Raw genomic sequence first — 22945 nt, forward strand, 5'->3', positions numbered from 1 at the left:
CCCTGTGACCGTACGCCACCCGTGAGATGTCCACCACATTGCCTGTACACAGTAAGCTATTATGATTTTTTACGCCCCTGCTTTTGGGTCTATAAACATCTTTAACAATTATTTTGAAAACAAAGATGCTAGATAAACACTGCATCTCCCTTATTAGCCGTGGACAATCTTTCTAGAAGATTCCTGCAGAACAAATGCTCCTAATCTTCTGGGAGAATCCTCCAGAGCAGATGCTCTATACTGCAGGCATCTGAAGATCCAACAAAGTCTCATTGGAAAATAATTCCATTTCGTTCCCATTTTCCTGATCAGTGTTAGGAGGGAGGGACACTCCGACCTACGACAACAGATGGCAGTGCCTCAAGCAGCGCGCCTGCGTGTCTGCCCTCTGAAGGTTTGCTGCGTGATTCCAGGAAGAGTGCACGACCGCCACAAACCCACCATAGAGCCCATGTAACAGATTCGCTGCAGTGAAACGTTAGCCATGTTTCTGAGTCCGAGATGCTGAGGTACAAATCATTTACGAAGGAACACGCACTGATTGCATTAAGCCTATGCAGTGATTCCAGATGGAGGCCTTGAAAACCTGGCTTGCCCCCAGGCCAAGCACACAGGAGAGGTTTTTCTAAGGAAAAATCCGACCACAGGGCGCTCGCTGCATTTTTCCCCATTCAACGTGCCAAATGTTTCTTATCGTTCATTACATGGTCTCAAGTATATTTTATTAGGAGGTTTTTTTTTTTTTTTTTTAAGGCACTAGTAACTTGCATACCCTTTAACCCACAAGAGCAAACATGCTACATTTGGACAAGCAATAAATTGTGACTCTAGTCGTCATGCCACTTGAGTTAGCCGGGACAAATCTCTAAACCTCTCAGTTGGAGAGTCTTTGAAGAGTCTCTTGGGGCTTCCACATTCTGGGAGTCACACCCCATACTTCCTGAAGCCCAGGTGGGTGAGGTTGCTGCCCTCGGCTGGGCTCCGAAGCACCCTGAGCTCACCTCTGGGGGGCCATGCTCTCCTCACTGGGGGGGTCTCACACTCGACTGTGTTCCTAGGGGACAAGGGCTGTATCTTATCACCTCCGTATCTGTCTTAGTTCTGGCTGCTATAACAAAACCACCATGGACTGGCGTGTCTTAATAACATACATTTATTCCTCACAGCTCTGGGGGCTGGGAAGTCTGAAATCAGTGTGATCAGGCTCTGGTGAGAGCCCACTTCCTGGTTTGCAGACAGCTGTTGTGTCCTCACATGGCAAAATGAGAGCGAGAAAGCTCTGCTCTCTTACTCTTCTTCTAAGACCACTAACTCCATCCTGGGAGCTCCACGCTGAGGACCTCCCAAAGGCCTTGCCTCCAAATATTATCACAGGGATTAAGATGTCAACATATGAATTTGTGTATGTGGGGGCGTGGGTCACAAGCGTGTGGTCCATAACAGTCTCCTGGGAGCCTTACACAGACCTGGACCATTTCTCGAGATGGCAACACAAATGGTGCCCCCCAAGTTGTACTATGTGATAGCACACAGTTCTGGGAATAAAAGATGATAAACTATGACTTATTTCTGATTCAAAACAATTTTTAAACATTTTTATTAAAATTAAGTTCAGTGTTGTGTTATAATAATGTGAAATGCAATGCTTAAACGGAAAATGACATTTTAAATTAAAGACATGCTTTCAAAGAACTTACGTTAATAGATTTTTTTTTCTGAATGACTGCAAGCATGACTTAAATATTCTAACAGTCCAATGGTTTATTGATCAGAAGAACTTAGGTATTAAATTACTGGCTGAATACTACCCGAGGAATCCCATTTGTCTTTAAATTATAGGATGATTAATTTGATAAATAGCAGAGATGTATTTTCGTCTTTGTAACATCTAAAAGCACAAGCTGATGTTCACTGTTCTTCTAGGGGACTGTATCTGACCTCACAGTTAGGCGTTTAAAATTTTTTTGAGCATCGCTATGTCCCAAATTCAGATTAATGAAAACATCTCACTTGCATGTATTTTCTTTTCTATCTTGTTCTCTCAAGGTTCTTCCTCTATCTACTAAAGATACAAAATTCAACAAACCCTGTTGATTCTGGAAAGTAGCAAAGAAGGATTTAAGTTAATCCAGTGCTTGAAGTGGGTCCTGGGACAGCTGCCAAGATCCTGTTGTTCTTTTGTTTGGAATCCTACCCTCCACCACCCACCACCTGGGACGTCCCTCCTTCCCCTTTACTCTCCTCTCTGCTTTCTTCCCAGCTCAACTGCCCAGCGTGAGAAGGAGACCCCTGGGAGGTTGCACTGTGGGGACCAGAGCCCTTTGCATCTCGAACTTTCTGCCATCCTGGGTTAAGCCCATGGGAAGCTTGCAGCAGCCCCATCAGCCTGCAGGTTTCATCAGCGGGGGGTCTGGCTGTCATTCTCATACCCGCATTTAGTGTTCTGAGTCTGCTCTGTGGCTGCTGGTTCCCAGTTCAGCCGGCAGGCTCAAACCCCCCCCCCCCCCCTCGGGAGTCTCACCATCCTTCTCCCTACTCCAATCAATGGCTTGTCCTGTCACAGCCCTCAGCTCCTGGACAATTCTGTTTTGGTATCAGCCTTCTGCACTAGACTGAGCTCTGGGAGGTAGGGTAGGTGGTTGTCATGCAGGGTCTCAGCTCCCGCTCCCCACATAAGAACGCAGGACATGGTGAGGCCAAAAGGAACACCCACGGAGCCATAGATAGAGAAGTCATACCACTATATTCTCGCTGGTGGCTGGGTTGGAGACACAGAAAGTAGGAGCCACATGACCCACAATCTACCGTCCGCTTCTCTGCCAACCCACCAACCCCTTGGTAACTGCAACCCTCCCATGCTAGCTCAGCAAGGCAGTTATATCAGTGGCCACTGGCTAACTGGTTACAGGTGATGGCCAACTAGTCACAGCTGATGGTCATCTACTACCCGAGCTCCAACCTTTCCGAGAGCCTGGAAACTGCTCTCTGGGACTCTGCCCCACAGTGATATTCTTCATTGTATCTTCAGTTCCAGGGGCAGGCACTTCACTGGTTAGCTGGCTGAATGAATGAATGATCAGAAACCAAATGAGACGGCATGCGTGGAAATGCTTAGAAAAGAGAAAAGCACTATATGAAGCACAGGAACGTTAATGACTATTCTTTCTGCATTCACCAGTGTGGGCGTCTTGCCCAGGACAGAGCCAGCGGGGAGGTAAGAGGAGCCCATGGTTGTAGGCTGGGCCCCCAGGAAGCAGAGACTCAGGCGGGGTTCAGTGTGTAGCATGTTCACTAGGGAGAACCCATGGGACCAGACCACTGGGCGAAAGGGGTAGGAAGCGCGACTGGGCAGAGACAGACATGGTCTGTGATGCTGGTGGCCCTGTGACAGCTTCGCCTGTCCCCCCAGGGAGCCCTGAGCTCCGACAGCGCTTCAGAGTTGTCCTGACTTGGCCCGAGATGGCCTGGCTTACTCCCTGCACTGCTCAGACATTGGATGTGGGTGGCCCCAGGAAGGGGCATGACCTTGGACCAGGCAGCCCTCTTTAGTCCCTGGAGGTGTGCACTAGAGGTACCCACGACACCAGCTCTTCTGGAATCCATGACCTGAGGAAGCGTGCTCAGAGCTGAGGGAGCTGTGCTCGGCCAGTGCTTCACCAGGGGTGGAGGCGGCGTCAGTTACAAAACAGCCTGGTGTACACAAGTGGGATTCTCTGCCATCCAAGTGGCTCTGTACTAGTCCAGGGGGTGGGACCCTCAAAAATCCAGGGTGAGGCCTCTGGGGTGCCGGCAACCTTCAGTCTCTTGCTCTAGGTGGGGGGCACTGACAAGTATTGACTTTTCTACATAGACATTACCTAAATTACATTTCAATAATGCCTTTCAAGTTCTTTAGAAACGTGTAACAATGTGTTGTGTTCAACCTTCTCCTCTGCTTCCTACTTTTCTTTTTTAAAGAGAAAATGGCATTGGGGTTTTACTACCCACAATTCAATTTATTACACCCCCAGATGGAAACAAACATTTTATATCTAAACTATGAACGGAGCCAGAACATCAAAACTATCTTTGGAGAAAGTTGAATTTCGCTTTAATTTGGACACCTCTCTATTCTCTTACAGCTCAAACCTACTAACAGCCTCCTCTCAATCAAAAAAAATTTAACAACTTTTGGAGGGGCAGATGGGGGGACTAAACTTTTTTCAGTTCCTTTCATCAAAAATTAATTGCATATCTACTCCATGCCGGACACTGTATCTGACTTTCGGCTTAGAAACAGGGATGGACAAGGCCAGCCCCTGCCCACGAGGGGCGCGGTCCTGGGGGGAGAGTCCTTGCATACACAAGAGCTAAGTTAGGGGCCGAGCCAGGAGCACAGGAGAGAGACCAGGCTCGGCGTGGACTGTCTGGAAGACGTGGTTGCCTGCCAGATTTGAAGAGATTGCCACCTACATGGTCTGGCGCAGCTCCTGGAAACCTCATTTTCACTTGTGTTTGTTTTCCTCCGAAGGCCAAGGTCACCCTGGCCCCCTCAGTTACTGCCCCGATGTTTACTTGGGCTCTTGCCTTTGTGCATTTGTACTCCCTTCCTTACCTTTCTAAGCAAAGCAGTGGCTTGCTCTTAGATCCCCATGCCTGCTGTTGGAGGGACAGTGGCTTTCCCTGGAATCCTCTGCACTGGAACCTCCTCTCCCGAAATCCTCTGCGCAGTCTCCCCGAGTTCCCTGGATGCTGCTGCATTAGATCCACACAGGGCCAGCTAATGCTTTCTTCTCTCTCTCTTTTTTCAAACTGCAGAACTGTACATCTCATGTGTATTTGGTCATGTCCCACCTCACTCCTCTTAAACTTCCATTTTAGATTAGCTCACAATAACAAGGTGAGTGGGGGACACTGGCAGACCCTAGAGGACCTCAGGTCCTGAATGGCACCCTCTGACTGGCTACAAACCAGGAACCGATAATGACCTTCCCCGTCTCTCCGCCAGTTCCACTGAGCCCTTTCTCAGCACAGTGTTGAGAACCAGGTCCTTTGGTTCAGTTCAGACCCCAAACAGTCTCAGGACTGCAGGACACGTGGCGACTTGCTTTTAGGTTTTACACTTGGTTGTCTGGTCACTGCCCACTCCCAGCACTCACTCAGCACTGACCCCAGCTCCAGGGCAGAGTACAACCCTGCCAACATTTCCACAACCCTGGCATCACTCCCATGTCCTTTCACTATCATTTGGGAGGTTCTCAGAAGAGATGAGGAGATTCAACAGCCAGGATACGTTTTGCTTCAGCAAACACTAGAATAATTTGTCTTTCTTGAGCCTGCAACAAATTGCAGCTTGGAGAAAAGATCCAGGACTACAAAGTCTGTCCAGCTTAGAATAAAAAAGTGACTGCAGGTAGTTCTGGAAGCTGAGACTTAAAATTAATGATACCAAGGGGGGAAATCAATGCCTTAGAACACCTTCCAGCCTGTCCACACATGTGTAAATCCTGCCAATTCTCACCTGTGTCCACTCTGAGGCAAGGAGAAGATAAGACAATCTTCATTAATATGTCCCCATGCCCTGTTTCTAGAGCCAAAGCAAAGAAGCAACTGATTATTTGTAAATTCAAGTTGCATAGAGAGCCATTCAAAATAATTGACCTCCCATCTTTTCTTTAATGTGTCATTCAATTCCCAGGTACATATTTGCTGATATGACATTCACGGTGAAGCTGCAAAGAGCTGAAACGAATGTACCATGCGTTTCTCACACCCAGTCACTTCAGACCTACCGATGTGTCCCCCACTGAGCCTCACAGCTGGACATTCCAGGCCTGCACAGGATTGGGTTCATCAGGGGCAAGATTTGTCTCTCATTTTGATATTGGCCACTCATAGGGATGGTTTCAAGTCAGCTTCATATTAAAGACATTACAAAAAAGGAAGATCTAATGCAGAAAGACAAGTCCCTCCCAATATTGCTATGCTACATGCACTGGTGGCATGGAATGTCAAAAATTACCTGTTGTGAAGACATACAAACGACCAACAAGCACATGAAAAGATGCTCAACATCACTAATCATCAGGGAAATGCACATCAAAACCACAGTGAGATACCATCACATTCCCATCAGGATGACTACTGTCAAAACAAAGCAAAACAAAAACAGAAAACTAACAAGTGTTGGCGAGGATGTGGAGGAACTGGGACGCTTGTCGTCTGTGACTGGGGATGTAAAATGGTGCAGCTGCTGTGGAAAACAGTATCCCAGTTCCTTAAAAAATTAAAAATAGAATTACCTTATGATCCAGCAATTCTACTTCTGGGTACATAGCGTAAAGAATTCAATACAGGATCTTGAAGAGATATTGGTACAGCTGAGTTCATAGCAACATTATTTGCAACAATAAATAAAGGTCCATCGATGGGTGAATGGATAACAAAATGTGGTCTGTCTACACAATGGAATATCATTCAGCCTTAAAAAGGAAGGAAATCCTGACACAGTACAACATGGATGAACCTTGAAGACATTATGCTCAGTGAAATGAGCAGTCATAAAACAAGTTGTGTATGGTTCCACTTCTATGAGGTCTCTAGCGTAATCAAAATCATAGAGACAGAAAGTAGGATGGTGGTTGCCAGGGGATGAGGAAAAGGGATGTGGGGAATGGCTATTTAATGGGTACAGAGTTTCAGATTTGCAAGATGAAAAGTTCTGGAGATTGATTTCACAACAATGTGAATGTACTTAACATTCAACTGTACACTTAAAAATCTCAGGACTATAAATTTTATGTTATGTGTATTTTGCCACAGTTAAAAAAAACACACGCATGGTTTCCTCCTCACAGCAATTGTCATTGGCTGTGCACTTGTGTTCTGCCAGAGTGTGTGTGTCACCCCAAGCATGTTGAGTTCTTGACCGTGTCTTCCTGATCCATGTTCACCATGCTTTCGGGACAGGGTCTGGCAAATAGATGCTTAGCACAGTTTTACTGGATGTCTGAAGAAGAGAGGGAGAGAGGGAGGGGGGAAGGGGAAAAGGAACGAATAGAAAATCCACAAAAGATAAATTACAAATGGACAGTAACCAAATGAGAAAATGTTCAGCTTCACTAGTAACCAAGGAAATGCCCATTAAAGCAACAATGAGTTTCCATTTCTCAGTATGAAATGAGCAAAGATTTTTATTAATAGAATTTAAATAACTAATGCTGGCAAGGATTTGTTGAGATGGATAACTTCAGATAGAATTGGTATGTTTCTGTAAAGAAATGTAGGAGTACATATGAACTGCCCTATAAAAATTCGTATCTTTTGACCCATCGAAGAACATATCCTAAGAAATCAACAAGATATTTAGGCAATGATTTGGGGGCAAAGATTTTTATTATAGTATTATTTATAATAGTTCAGAGACCACAGCTAAATATCTGGCAAAGGAAGAATGCTTAGGCACAAGATGAAAAATCTGTAGCTACTAAAATCACATCTTAGAAAAATATTTAATGATCTTTAAGAAATTTTTGCAATGATATATGCAGACAGGTTAAGAAGATCAGTTTTGTTTAAAAAAATGAAAACAGAGAGGAAATATATCAAAATGCAATCTTTGATTGTGATCAATTTTCCTGTACCTTTTCTTTATCCTACAAATATTCTAAAATGAGCATTTGATATTTTTATAATTTAAAAACATGTGACTTGAAAAAGGTGAAAAATTATGTCAACATCTGAGCATCTAGAGTGCGTGGGGACGGCAGAAATGACAAGGCACAGTCCCTGCCTCAAGGAGCAGTTGAGTCCTGGTGGAGACGACCATGAGGTTGGCGTGTGGTGACGGGATGGGGACAAGGGAAGCCTCCCCAGATGGGTGGCGCTTGAGCAGCCGTGAACGTTTTGAGCATTTGTCTCTGCTTCTGCTGAACTCAGTAGTGCTTTGCTCTGACTTTGTCCTTCCCTGGCATCTCATCTTGGGCACTCTGCTCCTGTGATAGGTTGACAGTGCTTTAGGGTTTGTTATCTCTGTGATCTATGTATGCTCAACTCAGCCAATACAGGATATTCTCCAACACGCTTGCTGTAGCAGGCATTCAAGTCGGTGCTTATTTGAGTTATTACGTGGCTGGCATCTGCTCTAGCAATAATTGATTGCCTGGCCCAGAGATCAGGGTCTGGAGGGTAGGAGGACCCCCACTGTCTGAAGGACCATCCCAGCACAAACTGAGAAGCATGTGCCTCGATTGGAAAATGGGGAAGTGAGACCCATAAAGAGACAGTGTCTCATCAAAGACAGGATGCCAGCCCAGGGCCAGAGCTGGGACTGGGTCTTAGCTTTCCTGGCACCCAGGTGGGGCACCTGTTTATGGCACCTGCTGCTGGAGGGAGCAGAACCCTCACTTCCCACTGGAACCCTGGACCCATTGCATGGTACAAAAGGAGACAAGAGTAGGCTGGGGTGGGGGATGGGGAGGGTGGCGAAGTATATAGATGATGGCTGCTTTTAGTATTGATGTGAGGATGATAAAAATTATCTTTGTGTGCATGTCAGGAGACCATTTGGATATCTTTTGAAATTTATAAGTGAAAAAAATTACAAACTGCATACAATGTAGACATTCTCTTCTATTTTGGTTTTATTTTTTCCCCTCTGATTATAAAAGAACTACATGTTCTAGAAGTTTTAGCCAATGCAATAAACAAATCAAAGATGTGAGTTATGACTGGTAAAAATAAGACAAACTAAATTATTTTTAGTTATTATGTTTGTCTGTTTATAAAGCCCAGGGGTATTACCTAGAGAAATACTGCAGGGAAGAGAGGATGACAGCTCAAGTGAGCTAAGGCAGCCCCTTGTCTGGCTGCAAACTCATAAAAAGGCTGGATAGTATACAATTGTAAACTAAAACCATATATATATGCATACATATTAGCTAAGCTAAATAGATATAGGTAAGGGCTGATAGAAATAAATAGAAATTCTTGGAGAGATCCAAGATGGCAGAGTAGATAAATACAGTGCTTGTTTTCCTGAGTGAACACATTAAATTTACAAACTAAATTTTAGAACAATCAACCTGGAGAATCATCTGAAGTCTAGCTGAAAAGAAGTTTTATAACTAAGGATATAAAGAAGCCACACTGAGACTGATAGGAGGGACAGAGACACAGAACTGACTAACTCCAAACCTCCCTGCGGTGCTTGAGAATCAGGAGAGATATCTCAGCCATGGAGGTTCTCCCCAGAGGAGTGAGGACCAGACTCCCTAGCCTGGAGTACTGGTGCTGAGAAGATGAAGTCCCACAACACCTGCTTTGAAAAACAGTGAGGATCCAACCATCCAGGTGAGCTGGAAGGCTGTGGGAAACCCAGACATCCTCTTAAATGGCCTGTAAACAGACTCTCTCACTCCCAGGCACTCACCTTGGGCTCTGGCAGAGGGACCGTGACTTGGGGGGCATCAGAAATAAAGAGGGCAGACTGAGGTGTGTGGCTTCGAAAGGGGGGGATAGAGGACAGTCAGTATTTTCCCTGTGACACCTCAAGCAGACACTTCCAAGCAGACAGCAGGAAGATGCCATTTTCACCTGTGTTGAGTCCACCTCCACATTGCCAAATCTGAGTCTGATTGGCCTGTTGAGCTCTGTTGCTCCACCCTGCTGACTCACTGGGACCCTGCCCCACCCAACTAGACCAACGCAGGAGGCACCTTCTCCAAGAGCAGCAAGCCCCGCCCACATCACACTCTTTCTTGGAAAACTATCAGAGTCCACAGGCCTGAGGTGGGTAGTGACTGGCCTCAGTGTGCTCTGAGGCTTTTGCTGAGCAGCTCCAGGCTCAGCACTGGCACCAAACCAGAATCTACATTAACCTGGTGACCACAACTCTTCTCACTCTAGTGACTCCCTGAGACCCTGCCTCACCCAACTTACATACCGCATGAGACTTTATCAGGGCTGAACCTTAAGGGAGCTGGCAGGTGGCAGCAGGCCTCAGGGTGTCCTGGCTTTTTTTGAAGTCACCTTAGGCCCAGTACTGGTTTGGTAGTTTGTAGTGTGGATGCTCCCACATGCTCCAGGGCCAGCACAGGCAGTGAACAACTGAACAACTGTGGATCACTTTGTAGCTCCTACCAGGTAGTCCCTGACCCGTCACAGGCAGTGGGCGACCTGGGCCTGCACTGGGGCCCCTCCCAAGAGGCTCCAGAACCAACACACATGGAGTTTGGCTTCAAACAATGGCAGGCCACCCAATTACCCCACAAGTGACATACACAAAGGTCAGTCTCAACAGGCACCAGAATCTGCTTGAGCGAATCCCACTTAATGGGGTAAGTCCCCTGCATAGCACCCTGGAAGCTATGGATGTGGCCAAACCCCACAGCCAAACAGCATGAGGGTCAATCCCATAGACTGATGTACCAATAGAAATCAAGCTCAACTATAACAGGAGGGCACACACAACCAACACAAGGGACACTCCAGGAGCACCCAGAGCAGGTGACCAGGGAGACTGTGCCAGGGCACTTACTACATAAGGTAAACCAGCCAAGACTGGGAGACATAGCAGATCTACCTAATACATAGCAATAAACACAGAGAGGCGGCCAAAATGAGAAAACAAAGAAGTATGTCCCAAATGAAGGAGAAAGAAAAGGAGAAAACTCCAGAAAAAATACTAACTGAAATGGAGGCAAGCAACCTACCAGATACATATTTCAAAGCAATGGTTATAAGGAGGCTCAAGGAACTTAGTGAAAACTTCAATAAAGAGATAGCAAGCATACAAAAGGACATAGAAACCATAGAAAAGAACCACTCAGAAGTGAAGAATACAATAACTGAAATGAAAAAATGCACTAGAAGAAATCACCTGCAGACTAGATGAAGCAGAGGATTGAATCAGTGGTTTGGAAGATAAGGTAGCAGAAAACACCCAATCGGAACAGCAGAAAAAAATATCCAAAAAAATAAAGAGAGTTTAAGACACCTCTGGGACAACATGAAGTGCAACAACATTTTCATCATAGGGGTACTAGAAGGCGAAGAGAGAAAGCAAGGGATTGAGAACATATTTGAAGAAATAATGACTGAAAACTATCCAACCTGGCAAAGGAAATAGACATACAAGTCCAGAAAGCACAGAGAGTCCCAAACAGGATGAATCCAAACACCAAGACACATTATAATTAGAATGGCAAAGGTTAAAGACAAAGAGAGAATCCTAAAAGCAGCAAGAGGAAGGCAACTAGTAACTGATAAGGGAGCTCCCAGAAGACTGTCAGCTGATTTCTCAAAAGAAACTTTGCAGGCCAGTAGGGATTCACATGAAATATTCAATGTGATGAAAAGCAAGGACATACAATCAAGGGCACTTTACCCAGCAAAGCTATCATTTAGAATCAAGGGACAGATAAAGAGCTTCCCAGACAAGAAAAAGCTAAAGGAGTTCATCACCACCAAACCAGTATTAAAAGAAATGTTAGAGGGACTTTTTCAAGATGGAAAAAAAAAGATCATAATTTATTATTATGAATAAAATGGCAATATCTACATATCTATCAACAATTACTTGCAGTGTAAATGGAATCAATGCTCCAATCAAACGACATAGGGCTGAACGGATAAGAAAACAAAACCCTTACATATGCTGCCTACAAGAGACTCACTTTAGATTGAAAGACACAGATGGAAAGTAAAGGGATTGAAAAAAGATAGTACATGGAAATGGAAACAAACAAAAAAACAAAATGAGCTGGGTAGCAATAATTATACCAAACAAAATAGACTTTAAACCAAAGGATATAACAACAGACAAAGAAGAACCTAGCAATCCCACTTCCTGGTATTTATCTGAAGAAATTCAAAACTCTACTTCAAGGGGACATGTGCATCTATGTGTCCATTGCAGCAGTGTTTACAATGGCCAAGGTGTGGAGGCAGCCTGGGTGTCCATAAATGGAGGACCACAAAGAGGAGGTGGTATATATATTCAATGGAATATTGCTCGGCTACGGAAGGAAATGGGGTCTTGCCATCTGTGGTGGCATGGATGGACCTGGAGGGTACTGTGCTGAGTGGAGTGTCAGACAGAGAAAGACAGATGCAGTGAGATTTCACTTATATTGGAATCTAAAGAACAAAACAAACAAACAAAATAGAAACAAGCTCATAGATAAAGAAAACATTTTGATGGTTGCCAGATGGGAGGGGGTTCGGGGTTGGTAAAGAAAGAGGAAGGGATTAAGAAGTACAAATTGGTTGTTACAAAGTAGTCATAGGATGTAGGGTGTAGCATAAGGAATATAGTCAATAATATGGTAATAACTATGTATGGTGTCAGATGAGTACTAGATTTATTGGGGTGATAGATGGGAAGGTGTTGGGGACAGGGTGAAAAAGGTAAAGGGATTAAAAAATGCAAATTAGTAGTTACAGAATAGTCATGGGGATGTAAAATAAAGCATAGGGAATATAATCAATAATATAGTAATAACTATGTATAGTGCCTACTCAGGGGGAATCACTTCTTAAATTATATAAATGTCTAATCACTATGCTGTACACCTGAAATTAACATGAAATAATATTAAATGTCAAAAAGACAGCTCATGAAAAATAAATACATATTTTGTAGGTAATAAAAATAATGAAAGAAAATTTTTTAAAAAAGAAGAAATGGAAATTCTCAGGTGCCCTAAACAAAGTCTGAGTGATAACACACGAGCAGATGCAGATGCCTGGCATTTTGACAAGTGCTGGGGACACAAAGGTGGAAAAGAGACAGAGCAGCCCCTACCTTCATGGGGCTTGTATGCTCTAGCAGGCTGCAGACATTAGTCAAAATGACACACTCGTAAAACATGGCCAGCGTGAAAAGAGCTAAGAGGGCCGGTACCTGGAGCTCTGTCCGCCTACAATAGGGGATCTTAACATGTCAGAGAAGTCAAGAAAGACATAGTTGCTCCCTGAGGGTTGCGTGTAACTAACAAATTAATTAAACAGCAAAACATGAAAATCAAAATCTGAAAGAACCGAAAGAAAACGTTAAGGAATAATTTGGGGGTAGGATTTATTTTTTCTCTTGTAGTATAATCGTAAGAAGTACATTGCTAGATTTGACCATCCCAAATGATTAAAGCTTCTGCACATTGAAAAACATCGTAAGCAAAAGTGAAAGGTAAAGTGCAAATTGCAAGACAAAAAAAAGCAACCTACATAAGCAAGAGTTGTCATTTTTCATATATAAAGAGCTTTCTTCATCAATAAGAAAAAGGCATGCCCCTACACATAAATGGGCTTAGAACAGGATAGTCTCTCACACACTTTAAAATAAGTAAACATAAAAGGCCACTAAGCATGTGAAAAATGTTTGTCTTTACTTGTAATCAAAGGCACATGAAGTACAAGAACTGTGTGCCTTTATTTAGTTCTGGTGAAATTGGCTGGGATTTAAGTACTAAGGTATTAAGATGGTGAAAAAGGTGGCAGGAAACAGTGGGAATATAAATTGCTACAATTCTTTTGTAGGGAAATCTGGCAACGCTTATCAAATGCTTAACAAATATGCCTATTTGGTAATTTCACTCAGAGAATGTATCTTAAATCAACAGGCATGTGTGCAAAGATTCTGTGACGGGTATTCACCCCAGCGTTATTTACAACAGAGTAAAACTGAAAACAACATAACTGTCTCACAGAATGAAATACGGCAGAATATTAGGCAGCCATAAAATTGTCATTGTGAAAAAAACCTCAGGATATGGACAAAATGTTCGAACTATGTAGTTAAGTGAAAGAAAAGCAGGTTACACAACAGAAAAATTCAAACAGGGAGACCAGAGACATGAACCACACGTGGATGGAAACTTGATGGAGGACCTACAACCAGGTGGCATTAGAAACCAGTAGGGAGTGGATGGATAATTCAATGAATGGCGCTGGGGTAACTGTTACCCACACGAAAAACTTAAACGAGAGTATTATAGCACACTACAGGCAAACATAAATTTCAAGTGGAAGAACCATCTGTGAAAAGAAAAACTTTAAAACTTTTAGAAAGTATCATATCTGTATGATCTTAGGAAGAGAAGAATTTAAGAGACAAAGAGGACAGACAAACCATAGAATAAAATATTGGTTTTATTAAATACTAAATACTAAAATATTAAATACCACAATGTTAAAAAAAATTTTTAATCTGTGCATGAGAAGATAGCGCTCCCAAATGCCAAGATAGCTACAGATTGGAAGATAATTAATTCAATGCACATAAAAGATGAAGAATTAGTGCAAAACATGTGAGGCTGTGCTTCTCAAACTTAAACGAGTATAGGAACCACCAGGTTTTTTGATAATAAGGATCCTGAATGAATAGGTCCGGGTAGGACCTGAGACTTTGCATTTCTAATAAGGCCCCAAGTGATGTTTATGCTGCTGGGCCAATAGACTGACTACACTTTGAACACCAAGGCCATAAAGGACTCCTACAGATAAATTAAAAAGAAGAACTAACCCCATCTGAAGTTTGGCAAAGGGTCTGAGCAGGTAATCTTCCGAAGAGAGAAACTAAATAACCAGTAAACACGTATTAGTTAGGAAGGGCTTGCTGCTGCTGTAACAGAGACCCCACAGTAGAAGTGTATTTCTTGCTCATATAAACAGGGCAATGTTCTAGGCAGGTGACGGGAGGGGGCCAGGTTCTGTTCCTCACAGCCCTACAGGGTTCCACGCTGCTGGAAGTTCTGCAACTTCAACAGGGCACTTCCAAAGTTGCCCTAGGAACTGGGCCCCTGGCAAAAGAAAAGAGGTTTTCATAGGGCCTGACCCAGAAATGGTGAAGACACTACTGCTCACATTCTATTGGTTGGAACTTTATTCCAGGCCATAGCCAACTGCATTATGGGAAATGTAGTCTAACTACCCAGGAAAAAAAGGACCCATGTTTGGTGACCAGCTAGCAGTCTGCCACACATCTGAAGAGATGCTCAACTCACCAGTAACCAGGAAAACGCAATTAAAACCACAGGACATCATTTTACAGCATTCCATTGGCAAAACAAAGCGTCAGACCGTTAATTGCACAATTCCAGGAGGAGCTATTCACACAGACTATCCTTCCTTCACCTCCTGATCCCCTTTACTTTCCTTAAAGTTTTTATTCCATGCACATATTACCTCTAACACACCATCAAATTACTTATTTCTAATGTTTATTGCCTTTCATTCATCTGGACTATCAACTCCAACAGGACATATGAATCACCATCTTCTTAGAACCACTGCTCAGGATGGAGAATCATCTCCTATCACAGTTATTCGCTATCAGGTTAGAGAGGTTCTCAGAATCACCTTGTTTATAATAATAGTGGGCTCTTCTGAAATAAACGAGTGGAAGACAGAAACAGGCAAAGCCACCAGGCAGTTGGTCTGTTCCCTCTCATAATTTCTGACTTTAAAATGACAAAGTAGATCTTTCAGATAAACCAACCAGCCTCACAAATGTTGTCCAAGAATTCAACCTGGGGACACTTGAGAACCTTGGAAATTTCCAATGGCTTTCTCGTCCTATCCTTCAGTGACTTTATGGTTGGGAAAGAAGCATACTGGCTTATAAATATTTCCCATCAGGAAACTTTTTGGTAAGCTCCTAACATAATTTTAGATCTCAGCCAAGTTTGTTCTCCCTGCTGCCCAATACAATATCTTCCAGGGCTGCTGCACCAAAGTGATCTAGAGAAAAGAGAAATTAAGACAATTTCCCAGCCTTCTGTAAGCATTTGCATGGGAATGCAGTCTGTCCTGCTGTTTGATAAATCTGATATGTAAGAAAACCATGAAAATCAAAGTTCACATCCAGTTGGGCGCTTTATGTGTACATTGTGAAGGTTACTACAAAAATGTGATAATATCCTTCCAAGTATATGACTAATGAGAATACATATGGCACATCTGAGACAGCTCAAATGTGTAATTATTGTGAGGATTTCACAGACACATAAATATAATGATCTTCAGCTAAGTAAATTGCTAGCTACCAATGAAATAAATAGGGTCCCTTCAGAATGTGAAATAATTTGGAATGGTAGCTGGTGGGAAATGATTCACCTTAGCTGTTATCTCTGGAACAGTAATACAGAAATATATCTGCCAACTCTGGTACACTTACATTGTTTTTCATATCCTGTGGAGTTTGTCAGAGTGCTCTGGGGCCTGCTGCCTTCCACCCCCATATTCCGATCGGCTCGCCACTGCGTAGGAGCAGCTAATATTGTTTACCTCAGTAGGCATCCCAGCCATAATATTTTCCCAAGAAACACTGATGTGTTTAAAGGTCAGGTTGATACTGATTTGACGGAATAACATGAATTCATCTTTCTAGGAGTAAAATGGTGTACATGACTTGGTTTAAAGGTTAAACTGTTTTTTGTGCACTGGATAGGTCAAAGATACAAGACTTTAATACACAAAGTATAATTGCCTGTTTGGGCAGACAGGGAGATGTGATGCCCAGGGTTTAGATTTTTCAAGAGCTGTTTGAAAACTTAGGAATCTATTGACATCTCGTCATTCTTGAATACATTTCCTTACAGGAGGGAAACATGTTACAAGGGTGCTCAGTTAGAAAGACTGTTTCTTTCCTACTCCTAGTTTTATATCTGTTGGGATTCTAGAAACTGAGTTTTAGAGTACTGATAGAGTCTAAGAATGTTTTCAGATACCAAGTTCCCTCAGGGCCAGTAAACTCCCAAATACAAAAATTATACAGTAGGTGCTAAATAAAACCTTGGTAGATGAGTGAATTGAACACACCTTAAAATAACACAACAACCCACAAAGTTCGTTTTGACAATAAGGAGGAAAGTACAGAGACTGTCTGTAACTAGAATCTAAAACTAGACCAATCTTGGACTCAGTTTTCTTCATTCATGCATTTGTTTGTTCACTGAACAAATGATTTATGAAGCACTTACACGTCACTGCAATGTACTGGATACTGAAATGAAATGGGAAGACATGGCCCCAACCTCAGAATTTACAGTCTATCTGGGAAGAAAATAAAGTGAGAGGGGAAGGGGATGGAGGAGGGTATGGGAGAAGGAGAAGGGAGCAGGAGGGGAAAGGGAGGACACAGGAGAGGGAGGAGGACGTCGGAGGGGAAGGAGGAAGGGAGCTGGTAGCCCTGGCCTGGGGCTAGGACCTGGTCACCGTCTCTCTGTCCTCTCCCCTCCCTAAGGACTCCTTTCTCCTTAGGCCCCTTCCTCACTTATCAAGTCTCACACAGGACTCCGCGCCTGCACTCATCAGCAGCTGTCTGCGTGGCCCCAGCTGGTCCTGGGAGAGGCCCCTGAACCAGAGATGCGCTAGGCGCAGCCTCTTCCCACCAGGACCCCAGTTCTACCGCACAGCGCTGGGACCAAACCCGTGGCGCGTGCTTGACCGGCCCTCTTCGCGCCAGGAGCGCCCCGCTCACGTCCCCTCTCTGCGGGCAGACACAGGGCACTTGGCACTCCTGCGGGTCCTGGGGGTGTGGGGGGCCTTAGGCGGGGCATGAGCAGCTCGGCCTTGGCGGAGGGAAGGAGGCCGTGACTTTCCCTTCCTCCGCTGTGGTGGTGGGGGAACCATGGATACTCTGTCCTTTTAAGGGAAGAAGGAAAGAGACCTGACCCGCTGTCCCCAAGCCCGCGCAGCCCCCGCTGTGGACCCGAGGTCGGTGCAGGTGGCAATGTGCCCCCCACCCTGCCAGAGCCCGCCCTCGGAACCCACCTCCGCAGCTGCTGCGTTTTGGCCTCGACTTAGCCTAGCGAGTCCCCAAATTTCGCCGTGAGCCCCATGCCTACAGGTAAGAATTATCACAGACTTACTGGTGCACACTGCGGTTTAAGCGTAAATCACTGTGTTAAAGGAGAAAAATACTGGATGGCTGGGGGGGTGAGGGGTGCGGAGCGGGAGTGGGGGTGGGGATGGAGGGAGGAGGGAGGGATGGTGGGGTAAGCGGTGGAAGGAGTGAAATGGGAGGGCGGAGGCGAGCTGTGGGCAGAGATGGGGGAACGTGGGGGGGAGGGGCGGGGTCCAGGGGCGCTAGGAGGGTGCCCTGCGGTGATGGGAATTTGGGGGGACAGGAGAGAGGAGCAGTGAGGGGACAGTGGAAGCCTTGGGGGACCGTCGGATCCCTGGATGTCTGAGAAACCAAGGGGAAGCCATGTGTTCCTGTAGTTCCTAGAGGGAAAGAGGTGAAAGGGGTGGTACTTTTACTTAACTCATGTTAGTTGGAGGTGGGACTCTTGGAATAGGAAGACCCTCGGTGGCGCTCACACTTGAGAAGTTGTCCCAAACCTCCTTCTGCCTGTTTTCTGTAGCATTTGGCCCAGGGAGCCATTCACGTGTACCTGAGGCACCAGGGTTATGGGAGGGGTCCCACAGGTGGGGCCTTCCTGGGCCCAGGAACTGCAGACACAGGAACCACGGGTGCCCTGGGCCTGGAGGAGCTCTCCAGGTGTCCCCTATCACCACTGAAAGGCTTCATTTACACCAGACACCTTATTTCCCCGAAAATAAGACCTAACTGGAAAATAAGCCCTAGCATGATATTTCGGGATGCTCGTAAAATAAAATAAGCCCTACAGTATTTCCCCGAAAATAAGACCGGGTCGTATAGTAATTTTTGTTCCAAAAGACGCATTAAGGCTTATTTTATATTACAAGCATCCTGAAAAATCATGCTATGGCTTATTTTTCAGTTAGGTCTTATTTTTGGGGAAACATGGTATGTGTGTGGTATATTTTTAAAGGTATTGCAGAGAAAGAATAAAAATGTGAATTTTTAAGAAAAGGAATGAAATTTTATATAGCATGGAAATATAAACAAGAATAAAAACACTGGATGGAGAGCCTGGGACTGAAGGTAGGCCTATTCGTGACCTCCCTGCCTGCGTCCTCACCACTTGTCTTGGGCACTGCCTCCTCCATTTTTTCTCCTCTGTCCCTTTGGTGAGCATCTCTCTGGAAGAGCAGACACTCCGAGCTCCAGCTCCTTTGATGAATGACCGAATTCCAGGAGAGGGGGCTGCTGGCTGACTCCTAAAGGAAGGGTAGGAGGGAATGGCATGGAAAGGGCAGGGAGAGGTTAGGGTGCTTGGGGAGTAAGGAAACCCTCTCTGGCTGGAACACAGAAAGGGGAGGGATGTATGGGGAGCAGAGATATATTTTTTTTAATGGATGAAAGGTATTTGCCCTCCTATTTTTAAGCATAAGAATGAAGTTTTCACTTCAGATTTCATGATGAAATAGAAGGCCTGTGTATCCCCAGACGTGGGGAGGAAATATCTGCAGAGGACTTTGCCAGGAGGCAGGCCTGGGCTTGCCCTGCGTCCCAGGAGGCACTGGGGCCTCACTGAGTCCCAGCTGAACGCGATCTTCCTCCCCAGGTCACCCAGTTCTTTCTTTTTGAAGGAAGCTGAAGCACAGAGGGGGGTATGACATGCCTAGCAGTGAGGACCAGCACCTCTGCAGGCCTTTTCTCCTTACCCACCACACGCTTGGATCTCACTAGGAATCAGTTCAGCTCCCTCCTAGGGGCGGCCAGGGTGGCCCTTCGATGTGTGGCCCAGGTCTCCTCCAGGGCCGCAAGAACAGGGACCAGCAAAACCCCCAGAGGTCAGTTGCTGCCCCTGGGCCCATGGCCAGGGCAAAGATTGCAGAGGGGACCCTGGGGACCCTGAGGATGCATTTCTTCTATGCTTGCTGACGTCTACCAGTGCCCCCAAAGATCAGCTGTTCAGTGTTCGGGAATGTGACTCAAGATTTCTTGGGCTGTGATCCATCACTATCCCTAAAAATGTCCCAGGGCCACAGCTCACCCCACAGATGTAGGACTGAGGCCAGGGACTGCCCGACAACTACAATGTGTGATGGGCAGGGGGCTGGGGTTCTGGTTAAGCTGTAGATAACGGGGAACCACTGGGAGCAGTGAGGACCATCTTTCTGCAGCATTTTCTAAACCAAGCCAGCAAGCTGGTGAGCACCATTGTAATAACTCAGCCGGAAACAAGTGTCATGATTCACGTGTCACTGCTAATGTCGAGCTAATATCCCCCAGCAGGGATGAGCAATTACAAATTCCTGAATTATCTCCCTTGTCTGCACCTCAAACAAACAAGCAATCATCTGTTTCCTTAGCGAACCTTCCCTGGGGTGAGCCAGCTCAAAGGTTGAGAAAAGTGGCCCTCTGAGGTGGAGACCCAGCGTTGTCACTTCCTGGCTGTGAGTCTTTGGCAAGTTCCTGGGAGGTCCCCGTATAGTAATTATTATAGTTTCTATAATAGTATACTTGTCTCACAGGGTTACCGTGACGATTAAACATGAATTATTAGTTGAAAGTGTCTTGTGCATTGTAAGCACACAATAAATGTTAGCTGTTATTAACTGAAAAATTAAACCAAAAATATTAGGATGTGGGCATTAATAGATAGGATTATACTTAGATTTCACAAACCTGTTAAATTTTTCCATCTTCTCTTTCAACCAGGGAGCCAAATGGAATCAACACTTACACATCCTGACTCCTCGGGCCAAGTGATAAAACTAAAACAAAATTGCTCTGGGACTCAGCAAATCTATCGTCTTCTTTTGCAATTGCTCTTGGCCGCGAAGGTTATCAGCTGGGCTTTTCGCTATAGTGTGCTTTCAGGTGAGACCCAGATGGAACTGGGCCGTGGTATTCAGCCACTCACATTGACAGACTGAAATCTTCTCACTTGTTTATAGACAGGGCTTCATGTACCCTTGAAATGCTAGTGAGATGCTAAGAGATTTTTCAGGTCTTTCCATGGGGATATATTTGTGTTTAGCTTAAAGATGGGAGCGTCTGTGTTGCCCTCTGGAGCTCTGTAACGCCAAGGTCATCACTGTGAGGGTTGAGATTGGGACACTGGGGTATCACTGGGTGGCCTGGACAAGGGTCTTAACTGCTGTGGTCCTCATTTTCCACAAATGTGGAATATTGGGTTAGCCCTGCATATTCCCTTTTTTTTTTTCTGATTTTAAATAATTTATGTAGGAATAAAACTCAACCAGTAACTGAAGTAAAGGAAGGTCCAAACATGTTTGATGAATGACTGTAAGTGCAATAGGGATGTCCCAGGAACCCAGGTTTCCCCGTAGAAGGGTTCCCATGGGAACGGGGACAGTGGTGGGACAGCCACGTGACCTATGCCAGGCCATCTCTCCATCTCTTTTTGCATCTGCCCAGATCTCGCTGTTCCTTCCCCCAGGTTTCCAGTCTCCACTCCATTCGGCCACACATGGCCCATCACCACTTTCCTGGCCCACAGCCAACTGTCCCAATCTCTTAGTTTTCTCATACTGACTTCCTGAGAAAGGGACCGGCTCAGCTCATCCTATCAAGCAGACGATACAGGTCGTAAGTTACCGACTGGCCTGTAGACGGGTTCCCTGTAGATCGATTGCCTGCCCGAGGACCAGTCCTCTGGGGCTCAGGGTAGAGAGGGAGGGGCCCTGCCCTCAGCTAGCCTAGGACTGGGAAATGTCCTATAGGTGGGCAAGCAGTGCGACCCCCCAGAAAATAACCCAAGGGCAGTCCTGAGTTTGTATCCCTTCCACCTCACTCCCACCTCTTCCCCATGTGCAGAAAGCGTGTTGACACTTAGAAATGCCTGTCATTTTCTCCCTGCTTGGACCAGCTCCATCAGGGCCTTTTCTATACAGGCTTTTCTGTTCTTTCTTTTAGTTTGCCCTCATCTGATTGAGTGAGGCACTCAGGTGGCGGGATGAGAATTGGCCTGTGCATCTGAAGACCAAGGAAGAAGGATGCAATGGAAGGTGGGAGTGGGGGAGTGGGGTGGCTACCAGGTGGGTCACAGGTGAACCAGACAGATGTGCTTGCTGGGCCAGGAAGGGGTCAGGGGGCAGGCACGGCGTGAGGATGGTGTTGTGCCATCCTGTCTGTTCCCCTGGCTGCTCAGGGTAGGATGCGTACCAGTCAGTCCTCTGTGTGTCCTGGCACAGTGCCCAGCTCTGAGAGCGGCTCATTTGTGTTTGCTGCCTAAATAAATTGGAGCCAAGCCCAGTTTTCTGAATTGGACCAGAGACATCAGGACTGGATTACACAGCACATCCTGGAACGTACATCCTCAGGTCAGCATGAGTCCTGGGTTCCAGAGCAGGGCTGAGCTGGGGTGGGGGTGGTCTCTTCAGTCATAGCTCCCACACAGTAGGGCTGTGGTGGCTGGGAAGCCAGGGAAAGCCCCCTGAGAGGTCCTTAGGGACGTCTCACATTTACAGATGGGGAAACTGAGGCTCAGAGAGGGTAAGCCACTTGTGAAAGTTCATAACTAGGGCTTTTATTCACCCTTTAGAGCCTCTGACCATCGCGAAATATTGGACTACGAAGTGGTATTTACATGAACTCAGGACATTTCATTGCAGGTTTCCTTAGCAAGTCGTTTGAAGCAGTGAAACATTCCTATTTCCGGTGAGGTGCGTGGCCTTGGGTGTGGGTGACTTCTGTGCCCACGCGGGCCATCTTTCTCTAAGACAGGCAGTTCCATTTGCTGTCTATCCATTTCCTATTACAGGTGTGGGATATGAGAGCATGGATCAGGAAAGACTCATCTCTGAAAGAACTTTGCCTGAAAGGATATGCAAAGAAACAAGACCAAAAGTAGAAAATGAATCAGAGTGAGCTTTAACAACAAGAACGCAGAGAGGAGAAACACACACACATGTGCGCACACCAAATAGAAAGCTGTCACCCATGGTGGCTTGTCACCCATGTCAAGTAGTCCTTAGCCAGGCCCGACAGCTGTGGACGGAAGTCTCCACAGTGACACACTGAGAGGAATTTCACTCTTAACATCTGCAAGGACCACAGTGTCATCGTGACTGCAAACCTCTGGCTGTCTTGGTTTGCTGGGATTATGGGTGTATATTTTCTTTTTCC

General features: G+C 45.4%; 1 long non-coding RNA gene across 1 annotated transcript; it reads left to right on the top strand.

Annotated features, from left to right (window-relative positions):
• The first annotated feature begins 22029 nt into the window (after positions 1-22029).
• On the top strand, positions 22030-22859 carry LOC308508102. Its single transcript, XR_013994988.1, has 3 exons — positions 22030-22140; positions 22362-22482; positions 22581-22859. It is a non-coding gene; the product is annotated as an uncharacterized lncRNA (long non-coding RNA).
• The last annotated feature ends 86 nt before the right edge of the window (positions 22860-22945 follow it).

Source organism: Rhinolophus hipposideros, assembly GCF_964194185.1.
Source record: "Rhinolophus hipposideros genome assembly, chromosome: 15".
NCBI lineage: Eukaryota > Metazoa > Chordata > Mammalia > Chiroptera > Rhinolophidae > Rhinolophus > Rhinolophus hipposideros.